This window comes from Leuresthes tenuis, unplaced genomic scaffold, assembly GCF_036924035.1.
Source record: "Leuresthes tenuis unplaced genomic scaffold, fLeuTen1.0.hap1 SCAF_1, whole genome shotgun sequence".
NCBI classification, from domain to species: domain Eukaryota; kingdom Metazoa; phylum Chordata; class Actinopteri; order Atheriniformes; family Atherinopsidae; genus Leuresthes; species Leuresthes tenuis.
Window position 1 is genome coordinate 2,792,054 of NW_027325355.1, and position 12,943 is coordinate 2,804,996.

The following is a 12,943-nucleotide window of genomic DNA, read 5'->3' on the forward strand; positions in this document are numbered from 1 at the left end:
TAGTGGGCACATCTTCTTCCCTGACGTGATAATTCTCTCCAGCTGAAACTGAGACTCTCAGATCACTTTGTGTCTGCCAACGAAGCAGCAGCAGCTGAAGATGACCAACTTCCTCATGTGTCACAGGGTGATCAGACGTTGCAACAAAAGACATGCAGGTGGTAGAGAGAAGAGAAAAAGCTTATAGCACCTGGTATTCCCAAGCAGTCTCCCATCCAAGTACTAACCAGGCCCAAACCTGCTTGACTTCCAAGATCAGACGAGATCGGGCTTATTCAGGGTGGTGTGGCCGTAAGCAACAATATATGTGACAAATGTGCATTATATAGGTACTGGAATCATACACTTCCTCTACGTAACCAGATAATTGCCGAGAAAGGCTGACTTGTAGTGGGCACATCTTCTTACCTGATGTGATCATTCTCTGCAGCTGAAATTGAGACTCTCAGATCACTTCGTGTCTGCCAACAAAGAAGCAGCAGCAGCTGAAGATGACCAACTTCCTCATGTGTCACAGGAGGATCAGACGTTGCCACAAAAGACATGAAGGTGGTAGAGAGTAGAGAAGAAGCTTACAGCACCTGGTATTCCCAAGTGGTCTCCCATCCAAGTACTAACCAGGCCCAACCCTGCTTGGCTTCCGAGATCAGGCATGTTCCGGGTGGTGTGGCCGTAAGCAGCAATGTCTCTGACAAATGTGCATTATATAGGTACTGGAATCATACGGTTCCTCTATAGAACCAGATAATTGCCGAGAAAGGCTGATGTGTAGCGGGTAAATCATCTTCTCTGATGTGATCATTCTCTAGCACTGAAACTGAGACTCTCAGATCACTTCATGTCTGCCAACAAAGCAGCAGCAGCTGAAGATGACCAACTTCCTCATGTGTCACAGGGTGATCAGACGTTGCAACAAAAGACATGCAGGTGGTTGAGAGAAGAGAAAAAGCTTACAGCACCTGGTATTCCCAAGCTGTCTCCCATTCAAGTACTAACAAGGCCCAACCCTGCTTGGCTTCCAAGATCAGACGAGGTCGGGCATGTTCAGGGTGGTGTGGCCGTAAGCAACAATGTCTGTGACAAATGTGCATTATATAGGTACTGGAATAATACAGTTCCTCTATGTAACCAGATAATTGCCGAGAAAGGCTAACTTGTAGTGGGCACATCTTCTTCCCTGATGTGATTATTCTCTGCAGCTGAAACTGAGACTCTCAGATCACTTTGTGTCTGCCAACAAAGCAGCAGCAGCTGAAGATGACCAACTTCGTCATGTGTCACAGGGTGATCAGACGTTTCAACAAAAGACATGCAGGTGGTAGAGAGAAGAGAAAAAGCTTACAGCACCTGGTATTCCCAAGCAGTCTCCCACCCAAGTACTAACCAAGCACAACCCTGCTTGGCTTCCGAGATCAGACGAGGTCGGGCATATTATATTCAGGGTGGTGTGGCCGTAAGCGACAATCTCTGTGACAAATGTGTATTATATAGGTACTGGAATCATACACTTCCTCTATGTAACCAGATAATTGCCGAGAAAGGCTGACTCTTAGTGGGCACATCTTCCTTCTTGATGTGATCATTCTCTTCAGCTGAAACTGAGACTCTCAGATCACTTCGTGTCTGCCAACAAAGCAGCAGAAGCTGAAGATGACCAACTTCCTCATGTGTCACAGGGTGATCAGACATTGCAACAAAAGACATGCAGGTTGTAGAGAGAAGAGAAAAAGCTTACAGCACCTGGTATTCGCAAGCGGTCTCCCATTCAAGAACTAACCAGGCCCAACCCTGCTTGGCTTCCGAGATCAGACGAGGTCGAGCTTATTCAGGGTGGTGTGGCTGTAAGCAACAATATCTGGTACAAATGTGTATTATATAGGTACTGGAATCATACACTTCCTCTATGTAACCAGATAATTGCCGAGAAAGGCTGACTCTTAGTGGGCACATCTTCCTCCTTGATGTGATTATTCTCTGGAGCTGAAACTGAGACTCTCAGATCACTTCATGTCTGCCAACAAAGCAGCAGCAGCAGCTGAAGATGATCAACTTCCTCATGTGTCACAGGGTGATCAGACGTTGCAACAAAAGACATGCAGGTTGTAGAGAGAAGAGAAAAAGCTTACAGCAAATGGTATTTTCAAGCAGTCTCCCACCCAAGTACTAACCAGAACCAACCCTGCTTGGCTTCCGAGATCAGACGAGGTCAGGCATATTGAGGGTGGTGTGGCCGTAAGCAACAATGTCTGTGACAAATGTGCATTATATAAGTACAGGAATCATACGGTTCCTCTATGTAACCAGATAATTGCTGAGAAAGGCTGATGTGTAGTGGGCACATCATCTTCCCTGACGTGATTATTCTCTTCAGCTGAAACTGAGACTCTCAGATCACTTCGTGTCTTCCAACAAAGCAGCAGCAGCTGAAGATGACCAACTTCCTCATGTGTCACAGGGTGATCAGACGTTGCAACAAAAGACATGCAGGTTGTAGAGAGAAGAGAAAACGCTTACAGCACCTGGTATTCCCAAGCAGTCTCCCATTGAAGTACTAACCAGGCCCAACCCTCCTTAGCTTCCGAGATCAGACGAGGTCGGGCATATTCAGGGTGGTGTGGCCGAAAGTAACAATGTCTGTGACAAATGTGCATTATATAAGTACTGGAATCATACACTTCCTCTATGTAACCAGATAATTTCCGAGAAAGGCTCACTTGTTATGGGCACATCTTCTTCCCTGATGTGATCATTCTCTGCAGCTGAAACTGAGACTCTCAGATCACTTCGTGTCTGCCAACAAAGCAGCAGCAGCTGAAGATGACCAACTTCCTCATGTGTCACAGGGTGATCAGACGTTGCAACAAAAGACATGCAGGTGGTAGAGAGAAGAGAAAAAGCTTACAGCACCTGGTATTCCCAAGAGGTCTTCCATCCAAGTACTAACCAGGCCCAACCCTCCTTGGCTTCCAAGATCAGACGAGGTCGGGCATATTCAGGGTGGTGCGGCCGTAAGCAACAATAGCTGTGACAAATGTGCATTATATAGGTACTGGAATCATACACTTCTTCTATGTAACCAGATAATTGCAGAGAAAGGCTGACTTGTAGTGGGCAAATCTTCTTCCCTGATGTGATTATTCTCTGCAGCTGAAACTGAGACTCTCAGATCACTTCGTGTCTAACAACAAAGAAGCAGCAGCTGCTGAAGATGACCAACTTCCTCATGTGTCACAGGATGATCAGACGTTGCAACAAAAGACATGCAGGTGGTAGAGAGAAGAGAAGAAGCTTACAGCACCTGGTATTCCCAAGTAGTCTCCCATCCAAGTACTAAGCAGGCTCAACCCTGCTTGGCTTCCGAGATCAGACGAGGTCGGGCATGTTCAGGGTGGTGTGGCCGTAAGCAACAATGTCTCTTACAAATGTGCATTATATAGGTACTGGAATCATACGGTTCCTCTATGCAACCAGATAATTGCCGAGAAAGGCTGATAAGTAGTGGGCACATCTTCTTCCCTGACGTGATTATTCTCTCGAGCTGAAACTGAGACTCTCAGATCACTTTGTGTCTGCCAACAAAGCAGCAGAAGCTGAAGATGACCAACTTCCTCATGTGTCACAGGGTGATCAGACATTGCAACAAAAGACATGCAGGTGGTAGAGAGAAGAGAAAAAGCTTACAACACCTGGTATTCCGAAGAGGTCTTCCATCCAAGTACAAACCAGGCCCAACCCTGCTTGGCTTCCGAGATCAGACGAGGTCGGGCATGTTCAGGGTTGTGTGGCCGTAAGCAACAATGTCTCTGACAAATGTGCATTATATAGGTACTGGAATCATACGGTTCCTCTATGCACCCAGATAATTGCAGAGAAAGGCTGATGTGTAGCGGGCATATCATCTTCTCTGATGTGATCATTCTCTGCAACTGAAACTGAGACTCTCAGATCACTTCGTGTCAGCCAACAAAGCAGCAGCAGCTGAAGATGACCAACTTCCTCATGTGTCACAGGGTGATCAGACGTTGCAACAAAAGACATGCAGGTGGTAGAGAGAAGAGAAAAAGCTTACAGCACCTGGTATTCCCAAGAGGTCTTCCATCCAAGTACTAACCACGCCCAACCCTCCTTGGCTTCCAAGATCAGACGAGGTCGGGCATATTCAGGGTGGTGCGGCCGTAAGCAACAATAGCTGTGACAAATGTGCATTATATAGGTACTGGAATCATACACTTCTTCTATGTAACCAGATAATTGCAGAGAAAGGCTGACTTGTAGTGGGCACATCTTCTTCCCTGATGTGATTATTCTCTGCAGCTGAAACTGAGACTCTCAGATCACTTCGTGTCTAACAACAAAGAAGCAGCAGCTGCTGAAGATGACCAACTTCCTCATGTGTCACAGGATGATCAGACGTTGCAAGAAAAGACATGCAGGTGGTAGAGAGAAGAGAAGAAGCTTACAGCACCTGGTATTCCCAAGCAGTCTCCCATCCAAGTACTAAGCAGGCTCAACCCTGCTTGGCTTCCGAGATCAGATGAGGTCGGGCATGTTCAGGGTGGTGTGGCCATAAGCAACAATGTCTCTGACAAATGTGCATTATATAGGTACTGGAATCATACGGTTCCTCTATGCAACCAGATAATTGCCGAGAAAGGCTGATGTGTAGCGGGCATATCATCTTCTCTGATGTGATCATTCTCTTCAGCTGAAACTGAGACTCTCAGATCACTTCGTGTCTGCCAACAAAGCAGCAGAAGCTGAAGATGACCAACTTCCTCATGTGTCACAGGGTGATCAGACGTTGCAACAAAAGACATGCAGGTGGTAGAGAGAAGATAAAAAGCTTAAGGCACCTGGTATTCCCAAGCGGTCTACTATTCAAGCACTAACCAGGCGCAACCCTGCTTGGCTTCCGAGATCAGACGAGGTCGGGCTTATTCAGGGTGGTGTGGCCGTAAGCAACTATATCGGTGACAAATGTGCATTATATAGGTACTGGAATCATACACTTCCTCTGTGTAACCAGATAATTGCCGAAAAAGGCTGACTTGTAGTGGGTTCATCTTCCTCCTTGATGTAATTATTCTCTTCAGCTGAAACTGAGACTCTCAGATCACCTTGTGTCTATCAACAAAGCAGCAGCAGCTGAAGATGACCAACTTCTTCACGTGTCACAGGGTGATCAGACGTTGCAACAAAAGACATGCAGGTGGTAGAGAGAAGAGAAAAAGCTTACAACACCTGGTATTCCGAAGAGGTCTTCCATCCAAGTACAAACCAGGCCCAACCCTGCTTGGCTTCCGAGATCAGACGAGGTCTGGCTTATTCAGGGTGGTGTGGCCGTAAGCAACAATGTCTCTGACAAATGTGCATTATATAGGTACTGGAATCATACGGTTCCTCTATGCAACCAGATAATTGCCGAGAAAGGCTGATGTGTAGCGGGCAAATCATCTTCTCTGATGTGATCATTCTCTGCAACTGAAAGTGAGACTCTCAGATCACTTTGTGTCAGCCAACAAAGCAGGAGCAGCTGAAGATGACCAACTTCCTCATGTGTCACAGGGTGATCAGATGTTGCAACAAAAGACATGCAGGTTGTAGAGAGAAGAGAAAACACTTACAGCACCTGGTATTCCCAAGCAGTCTCCCATCCAAGTACTAAGCAGGCTCAACGCTGCTTGGCTTCCGAGATCAGACGAGGGCGGGTATGTTCAGGGTGGTGTGGCCGTAAGCAACAATGTGTCTGACAAAAGTGCATTATATTAGTACAGGAATCATACGGTTCCTCTATGTAACCAGATAATTGCTGAGAAAGGCTGATGTGTAGTGGGCACATCTTCTTCCCTGACGTGATTATTCTCTTCAGCTGAAACTGAGACTCTCAGATCACTTCGTGTCTTCCAACAAAGCAGCAGCAGCTGAAGATGACCAACTTCCTCATGTGTCACAGGGTGATCAGACGTTGCAACAAAAGACATGCAGGTTGTAGAGAGAAGAGAAAACGCTTACAGCACCTGGTATTCCCAAGCAGTCTCTCATCAAAGTACTAACCAGGCCCAACCCTCCTTGGCTTCTGAGATCAGACGAGGTCAGACATATTCAGGGTGGTTTGGCCGTAAGCAACAATCTCTGTGACAAATGTGCATTATATAGGCAATGGAATCATATGGTTCCTCTATGTAACAAGATAATTGCCAAAAAAAGGCTGATATATAGTGGGCACATCTTGTTCCCTGACGTGATAATTTTCTCCAGCTGAAAATGAGACTCTAAGATCACTTCGTGTCTGCCAACAAAGCAGCAGCAGCTGAAGATGACCAACTTCCTCATGTGTCACAGGGTGATCAGACGTTGCAACAAAAGACATGCAGGTGGTTGAGAGAAGAGAAAAAGCTTACAGCACCTGGTATTCCCAAGCGGTCTCCCATCCAAGTACTAACCAGGCCCAACCGTGCTTGGCTTCCAAGATCAGACGAGGTTGGGCATATTCAGGGTGGTGTGGCCGTAAGTAACAACGTCTGTGACAAATGTGCATTATATAGGTACTGGAATCATACGGTTCCTCTATGCAACCATATAATTGCCAAGAAAGGCTGATATGTAGTGGGCACATCTTGTTCCCTGACGTGATCATTTTCTCCAGCTGAAAATGAGACTCTAAGATCACTTCGTGTCTGCCAACAAAGCAGCAGAAAATGAAGATGACCAACTTCCTCATGTGTCACAGGGTGATCAGACGTTGCAACAAAAGACATGCAGGTGGTTGAGAGAAGAGAAAAAGCTTACATCACCTGATAATCCCAAGCGGTCTCCCATCCAAGTACTAACCAGGCCCAACCCTGCTTGGCTTCCGAGATCAGACGAGGTCAGGCATGTTCCGGGTGGTGTGGCCGTAAGCAGCAATGTCTCTGACAAATGTGCATTATATAGGTACTGGAATCATACGGTTCCTCTATGCAACCAGATAATTGCCGAGAAAAGCTGATGTGTAGCGGGTAAATCATCTTCTCTGATGTGATCATTCTCTGCAACTGAAACTGAGACTCTCAGATCACTTTGTGTCTGCCAACAAAGCAGCAGCAGCTGAAGATGACCAACTTCCTCATGTGTCACAGGGCGATCAGACGTTGCAACAAAAGACATGCAGGTGGTAGAGAGAAGAGAAAAAGCTTACAGCACCTGGTATTCCCAAGCGGTCTCTCATCAAAGTACTAACCAGGCCCAACCCTCCTTGGCTTCTGAGATCAAACGAGGTCAGACATATTCAGGGTGGTTTGGCCGTAAGCAACAATCTCTGTGACAAATGTGCATTATATAGGCAATGGAATCATATGGTTCCTCTATGTAACAAGATAATTGCCGAAAAAGGCTGATATATAGTGGGCACATCTTGTTCCCTGACGTGATAATTTTCTCCAGCTGAAAATGAGACTCTAAGATCACTTCGTGTCTGCCAACAAAGCAGCAGCAGCTGAAGATGACCAACTTCCTCATGTGTCACAGGGTGATCAGACGTTGCAACAAAAGACATGCAGGTGGTTGAGAGAAGAGAAAAAGCTTACAGCACCTGGTATTCCCAAGCGGTCTCCCATCCAAGTACTAACAAGGCCCAACCCTGCTTGGGTTCTGAGATCAGACGAGGTCGGGCATATTCAGGGTGGTGTGGCCGTAAGTAACAATGTCTGTGACAAATGTGCATTATATAGGTACTGGAATCATACGGTTCCTCTATGCAACCAGATAATTGCCGAGAAAGGCTGATGTGTAGCGGGCAAATCATCTTCTCTGATGTGATCATTCTCTGCAACTGAAACTGAGACTCTCAGATCACTTTGTGTCAGCCAACAAAGCAGGAGCAGCTGAAGATGACCAACTTCCTCATGTGTCACAGGGTGATCAGATGTTGCAACAAAAGACATGCAGGTTGTAGAGAGAAGAGAAAACACTTACAGCACCTGGTATTCCCAAGCAGTCTCCCATCCAAGTACTAAGCAGGCTCAACGCTGCTTGGCTTCCGAGATCAGACGAGGGCGGGTATGTTCAGGGTGGTGTGGCCGTAAGCAACAATGTGTCTGACAAAAGTGCATTATATTAGTACAGGAATCATACGGTTCCTCTATGTAACCAGATAATTGCTGAGAAAGGCTGATGTGTAGTGGGCACATCTTCTTCCCTGACGTGATTATTCTCTTCAGCTGAAACTGAGACTCTCAGATCACTTCGTGTCTTCCAACAAAGCAGCAGCAGCTGAAGATGACCAACTTCCTCATGTGTCACAGGGTGATCAGACGTTGCAACAAAAGACATGCAGGTTGTAGAGAGAAGAGAAAACGCTTACAGCACCTGGTATTCCCAAGCAGTCTCTCATCAAAGTACTAACCAGGCCCAACCCTCCTTGGCTTCTGAGATCAGACGAGGTCAGACATATTCAGGGTGGTTTGGCCGTAAGCAACAATCTCTGTGACAAATGTGCATTATATAGGCAATGGAATCATATGGTTCCTCTATGTAACAAGATAATTGCCAAAAAAAGGCTGATATATAGTGGGCACATCTTGTTCCCTGACGTGATAATTTTCTCCAGCTGAAAATGAGACTCTAAGATCACTTCGTGTCTGCCAACAAAGCAGCAGCAGCTGAAGATGACCAACTTCCTCATGTGTCACAGGGTGATCAGACGTTGCAACAAAAGACATGAAGGTGGTTGAGAGAAGAGAAAAAGCTTACAGCACCTGGTATTCCCAAGCGGTCTCCCATCCAAGTACTAACCAGGCCCAACCGTGCTTGGCTTCCAAGATCAGACGAGGTTGGGCATATTCAGGGTGGTGTGGCCGTAAGTAACAATGTCTGTGACAAATGTGCATTATATAGGTACTGGAATCATACGGTTCCTCTATGCAACCATATAATTGCCAAGAAAGGCTGATATGTAGTGGGCACATCTTGTTCCCTGACGTGATCATTTTCTCCAGCTGAAAATGAGACTCTAAGATCACTTCGTGTCTGCCAACAAAGTAGCAGAAAATGAAGATGACCAACTTCCTCATGTGTCACAGGGTGATCAGACGTTGCAACAAAAGACATGCAGGTGGTTGAGAGAAGAGAAAAAGCTTACATCACCTGATAATCCCAAGCGGTCTCCCATCCAAGTACTAACCAGGCCCAACCCTGCTTGGCTTCCGAGATCAGACGAGGTCAGGCATGTTCCGGGTGGTGTGGCCGTAAGCAGCAATGTCTCTGACAAATGTGCATTATATAGGTACTGGAATCATACGGTTCCTCTATGCAACCAGATAATTGCCGAGAAAAGCTGATGTGTAGCGGGTAAATCATCTTCTCTGATGTGATCATTCTCTGCAACTGAAACTGAGACTCTCAGATCACTTTGTGTCTGCCAACAAAGCAGCAGCAGCTGAAGATGACCAACTTCCTCATGTGTCACAGGGCGATCAGACGTTGCAACAAAAGACATGCAGGTGGTAGAGAGAAGAGAAAAAGCTTACAGCACCTGGTATTCCCAAGCGGTCTCTCATCAAAGTACTAACCAGGCCCAACCCTCCTTGGCTTCTGAGATCAAACGAGGTCAGACATATTCAGGGTGGTTTGGCCGTAAGCAACAATCTCTGTGACAAATGTGCATTATATAGGCAATGGAATCATATGGTTCCTCTATGTAACAAGATAATTGCCGAAAAAGGCTGATATATAGTGGGCACATCTTGTTCCCTGACGTGATAATTTTCTCCAGCTGAAAATGAGACTCTAAGATCACTTCGTGTCTGCCAACAAAGCAGCAGCAGCTGAAGATGACCAACTTCCTCATGTGTCACAGGGTGATCAGACGTTGCAACAAAAGACATGCAGGTGGTTGAGAGAAGAGAAAAAGCTTACAGCACCTGGTATTCCCAAGCGGTCTCCCATCCAAGTACTAACCAGGCCCCACCCTGCTTGGCTTCCAAGATCAGACGAGGTTGGGCATATTCCGGGTGGTGTGGCCGTAAGTAACAATGTTTGTGACAAATGTGCATTATATAGGTACTGGAATCATACGGTTCCTCTATGCAACCATATAATTGCCAAGAAAGGCTGATATGTAGTGGGCACATCTTGTTCCCTGACGTGATCATTTTCTCCAGCTGAAAATGAGACTCTAAGATCACTTCGTGTCTGCCAACAAAGTAGCAGAAAATGAAGATGACCAACTTCCTCATGTGTCACAGGGTGATCAGACGTTGCAACAAAAGACATGCAGGTGGTTGAGAGAAGAGAAAAAGCTTACATCACCTGATAATCCCAAGCGGTCTCCCATCCAAGTACTAACCAGGCCCAACCCTGCTTGGCTTCCGAGATCAGACGAGGTCAGGCATGTTCCGGGTGGTGTGGCCGTAAGCAGCAATGTCTCTGACAAATGTGCATTATATAGGTACTGGAATCATACGGTTCCTCTATGCAACCAGATAATTGCCGAGAAAAGCTGATGTGTAGCGGGTAAATCATCTTCTCTGATGTGATCATTCTCTGCAACTGAAACTGAGACTCTCAGATCACTTTGTGTCTGCCAACAAAGCAGCAGCAGCTGAAGATGACCAACTTCCTCATGTGTCACAGGGCGATCAGACGTTGCAACAAAAGACATGCAGGTGGTAGAGAGAAGAGAAAAAGCTTACAGCACCTGGTATTCCCAAGCGGTCTCTCATCAAAGTACTAACCAGGCCCAACCCTCCTTGGCTTCTGAGATCAAACGAGGTCAGACATATTCAGGGTGGTTTGGCCGTAAGCAACAATCTCTGTGACAAATGTGCATTATATAGGCAATGGAATCATATGGTTCCTCTATGTAACAAGATAATTGCCGAAAAAGGCTGATATATAGTGGGCACATCTTGTTCCCTGACGTGATAATTTTCTCCAGCTGAAAATGAGACTCTAAGATCACTTCGTGTCTGCCAACAAAGCAGCAGCAGCTGAAGATGACCAACTTCCTCATGTGTCACAGGGTGATCAGACGTTGCAACAAAAGACATGCAGGTGGTTGAGAGAAGAGAAAAAGCTTACAGCACCTGGTATTCCCAAGCGGTCTCCCATTCAAGTACTAACCAGGCCCCACCCTGCTTGGCTTCCAAGATCAGACAAGGTTGGGCATATTCCGGGTGGTGTGGCCGTAAGTAACAATGTTTGTGACAAATGTGCATTATATAGGTACTGGAATCATACGGTTCCTCTATGCAACCATATAATTGCCAAGAAAGGCTGATATGTAGTGGGCACATCTTGTTCCCTGACGTGATAATTTTCTCCAGCTGAAAATGAGACTTTAAGATCACTTCGTGTCTGCCAACAAAGCAGCAGAAAATGAAGATGACCAACTTCCTCATGTGTCACAGGGTGATCAGACGTTGCAACAAAAGACATGCAGGTGGTTGAGAGAAGAGAAAAAGCTTACAGCACCTGATAATCCCAAGCGGTCTCCCATCCAAGTACTAACCAGGCACAACCCTGCTTGGCTTTCGAGATCAGACGAGGTCGGGCATATTCAGGGTGGTGTGGCCGTAAGCAACAATGTCTCTGACAAATGTAAATTGTATAGGTACTGGAATCATACGTTTCCTCTATATAACCAGATAATTGCAGAGAAAGGCTGATAAATAGTGGACACATCTTCTTCCCTGACGTGATTATTCTCTCCAGCTGAAAATGAGACTCTCAGATCACTTCGTGTCTGCCAACAAAGCAGCAGCAGCTGAAGATGACCAACTTCCTCATGTGTCACAGGGCGATCAGACGTTGCAACAAAATACATGCAGGTGGTAGAGAGAAGAGAAAAAGATTACATCACCTGGTATTCCCAAGCGGTGTCCCATCAAAGTACTAACCAGAACCAGCCCTCCTTGGCTTCCGAGATCAGACAAGGTCAGACATATTCAGGGTGGTTTGTCCGTAAGTAACAATCTCTGTGACAAATGTGCATTATATAGGCAATGGAATCATACACTTCCTCTATGTAACCAGATAATTGCCGAGAAAGGCTGATATGTAGTGGGCACATCTTCTTCCCTGACGTGATAATTCTCTCCAGCTGAAAATGAGACTCTCAGATCACTTTGTGTCTGCCAACAAAGCAGCAGCAGCTGAAGATGACCAACTTCCTCATGTGTCACAGGGTGATCAGACGTTGCAACAAAAGACATGCAGGTGGTAGAGAGAAGAGAAAAAGCTTACAGCACCTGGTATTCTCAAGCAGTCTTCCATCCAAGTACTAACCAGGCCCAAACCTGCTTGACTTCCAAGATCAGGCTTATTCAGGGTGGTGTGGCCGTAAGCAACAATATCTGTGACAAATGTGCATTATATAGGTACTGGAATCATACACTTCCTCTATGTAACCAGATAATTGCCCAGAAAGGCTGACTTGTAGTGGGCACATCTTCTTCCCTGATGTGATTATTCTCTGCAGCTGAAATTGACACTCTCAGATCACTTCGTGTCTGCCAACAAAGACGCAAAAGCAGCTGAAGATGACCAACTTCCTCATGTGTCACAGGAGGATCAGACGTTGCCACAAAAGACATGAAGGTGGTAGAGAGTAGAGAAAAAGCTTACAGCACCTGGTATTCCCAAGTGGTCTCCCATGCAAGTACTAACCAGGCCCAACCCTGCTTGGCTTCCAAGATCAGACGAGGTCAGGCATGTTCCGGGTGGTGTGGCCGTAAGCAGCAATGTCTCTGACAAAAGTGCATTATATTAGTACAGGAATCATACGGTTCCTCTATGTAACCAGATAATTGCTGAGAAAGGCTGATGTGTAGTGGGCACATCTTCTTCCCTGACGTGATTATTCTCTTCAGCTGAAACTGAGACTCTCAGATCACTTCGTGTCTTCCAACAAAGCAGCAGCAGCTGAAGATGACCAACTTCCTCATGTGTCACAGGGTGATCAGAC

At 46.1% G+C, this 12,943-nt stretch overlaps 2 non-coding genes and 30 pseudogenes across 2 annotated transcripts; all 32 read right to left on the minus strand.

Annotated features, from left to right (window-relative positions):
* Positions 1–178: 178 nt before the first annotated feature.
* Positions 179–297, minus strand: LOC140297284 (5S ribosomal RNA; annotated as a pseudogene).
* A 272-nt stretch (positions 298–569) lies between these two features.
* Positions 570–678, minus strand: LOC140288671 (5S ribosomal RNA; annotated as a pseudogene).
* Positions 679–947: 269 nt separating this feature from the next.
* On the minus strand, positions 948–1,066 carry LOC140284520 (5S ribosomal RNA; annotated as a pseudogene).
* Positions 1,067–1,335: 269 nt separating this feature from the next.
* Positions 1,336–1,459, minus strand: LOC140283674 (5S ribosomal RNA; annotated as a pseudogene).
* Positions 1,460–1,728: 269 nt separating this feature from the next.
* Positions 1,729–1,847, minus strand: LOC140308111 (5S ribosomal RNA; annotated as a pseudogene).
* Positions 1,848–2,119: 272 nt separating this feature from the next.
* LOC140296661 (5S ribosomal RNA) lies at positions 2,120–2,238 on the minus strand (annotated as a pseudogene).
* Positions 2,239–2,507: 269 nt separating this feature from the next.
* Positions 2,508–2,626, minus strand: LOC140273002 (5S ribosomal RNA; annotated as a pseudogene).
* A 269-nt stretch (positions 2,627–2,895) lies between these two features.
* LOC140311622 (5S ribosomal RNA) lies at positions 2,896–3,014 on the minus strand (annotated as a pseudogene).
* Positions 3,015–3,286: 272 nt separating this feature from the next.
* On the minus strand, positions 3,287–3,405 carry LOC140301194 (5S ribosomal RNA; annotated as a pseudogene).
* Positions 3,406–3,674: 269 nt separating this feature from the next.
* On the minus strand, positions 3,675–3,793 carry LOC140276064 (5S ribosomal RNA; annotated as a pseudogene).
* A 269-nt stretch (positions 3,794–4,062) lies between these two features.
* On the minus strand, positions 4,063–4,181 carry LOC140289457 (5S ribosomal RNA; annotated as a pseudogene).
* A 272-nt stretch (positions 4,182–4,453) lies between these two features.
* LOC140302686 (5S ribosomal RNA) lies at positions 4,454–4,572 on the minus strand (annotated as a pseudogene).
* A 269-nt stretch (positions 4,573–4,841) lies between these two features.
* Positions 4,842–4,960, minus strand: LOC140296022 (5S ribosomal RNA; annotated as a pseudogene).
* Positions 4,961–5,229: 269 nt separating this feature from the next.
* LOC140278579 (5S ribosomal RNA) lies at positions 5,230–5,348 on the minus strand (annotated as a pseudogene).
* Positions 5,349–5,617: 269 nt separating this feature from the next.
* On the minus strand, positions 5,618–5,736 carry LOC140294580 (5S ribosomal RNA; annotated as a pseudogene).
* A 269-nt stretch (positions 5,737–6,005) lies between these two features.
* LOC140290712 (5S ribosomal RNA) lies at positions 6,006–6,124 on the minus strand (annotated as a pseudogene).
* A 270-nt stretch (positions 6,125–6,394) lies between these two features.
* On the minus strand, positions 6,395–6,513 carry LOC140298837 (5S ribosomal RNA). Its single transcript, XR_011914440.1, has one exon. It is a non-coding gene; the product is annotated as a 5S ribosomal RNA (ribosomal RNA).
* Positions 6,514–6,782: 269 nt separating this feature from the next.
* Positions 6,783–6,901, minus strand: LOC140288750 (5S ribosomal RNA; annotated as a pseudogene).
* Positions 6,902–7,170: 269 nt separating this feature from the next.
* LOC140273603 (5S ribosomal RNA) lies at positions 7,171–7,289 on the minus strand (annotated as a pseudogene).
* Positions 7,290–7,558: 269 nt separating this feature from the next.
* LOC140274166 (5S ribosomal RNA) lies at positions 7,559–7,677 on the minus strand (annotated as a pseudogene).
* Positions 7,678–7,946: 269 nt separating this feature from the next.
* On the minus strand, positions 7,947–8,065 carry LOC140294581 (5S ribosomal RNA; annotated as a pseudogene).
* A 269-nt stretch (positions 8,066–8,334) lies between these two features.
* Positions 8,335–8,453, minus strand: LOC140290713 (5S ribosomal RNA; annotated as a pseudogene).
* A 270-nt stretch (positions 8,454–8,723) lies between these two features.
* Positions 8,724–8,842, minus strand: LOC140298838 (5S ribosomal RNA). The gene has a single exon (XR_011914441.1). It is a non-coding gene; the product is annotated as a 5S ribosomal RNA (ribosomal RNA).
* A 269-nt stretch (positions 8,843–9,111) lies between these two features.
* On the minus strand, positions 9,112–9,230 carry LOC140288751 (5S ribosomal RNA; annotated as a pseudogene).
* A 269-nt stretch (positions 9,231–9,499) lies between these two features.
* Positions 9,500–9,618, minus strand: LOC140273610 (5S ribosomal RNA; annotated as a pseudogene).
* A 269-nt stretch (positions 9,619–9,887) lies between these two features.
* Positions 9,888–10,006, minus strand: LOC140300049 (5S ribosomal RNA; annotated as a pseudogene).
* A 269-nt stretch (positions 10,007–10,275) lies between these two features.
* LOC140288752 (5S ribosomal RNA) lies at positions 10,276–10,394 on the minus strand (annotated as a pseudogene).
* Positions 10,395–10,663: 269 nt separating this feature from the next.
* Positions 10,664–10,782, minus strand: LOC140273616 (5S ribosomal RNA; annotated as a pseudogene).
* Positions 10,783–11,051: 269 nt separating this feature from the next.
* LOC140277890 (5S ribosomal RNA) lies at positions 11,052–11,170 on the minus strand (annotated as a pseudogene).
* Positions 11,171–11,439: 269 nt separating this feature from the next.
* On the minus strand, positions 11,440–11,558 carry LOC140271967 (5S ribosomal RNA; annotated as a pseudogene).
* Positions 11,559–12,215: 657 nt separating this feature from the next.
* Positions 12,216–12,324, minus strand: LOC140296889 (5S ribosomal RNA; annotated as a pseudogene).
* A 272-nt stretch (positions 12,325–12,596) lies between these two features.
* On the minus strand, positions 12,597–12,715 carry LOC140303418 (5S ribosomal RNA; annotated as a pseudogene).
* Between the last annotated feature and the right edge of the window lie 228 nt (positions 12,716–12,943).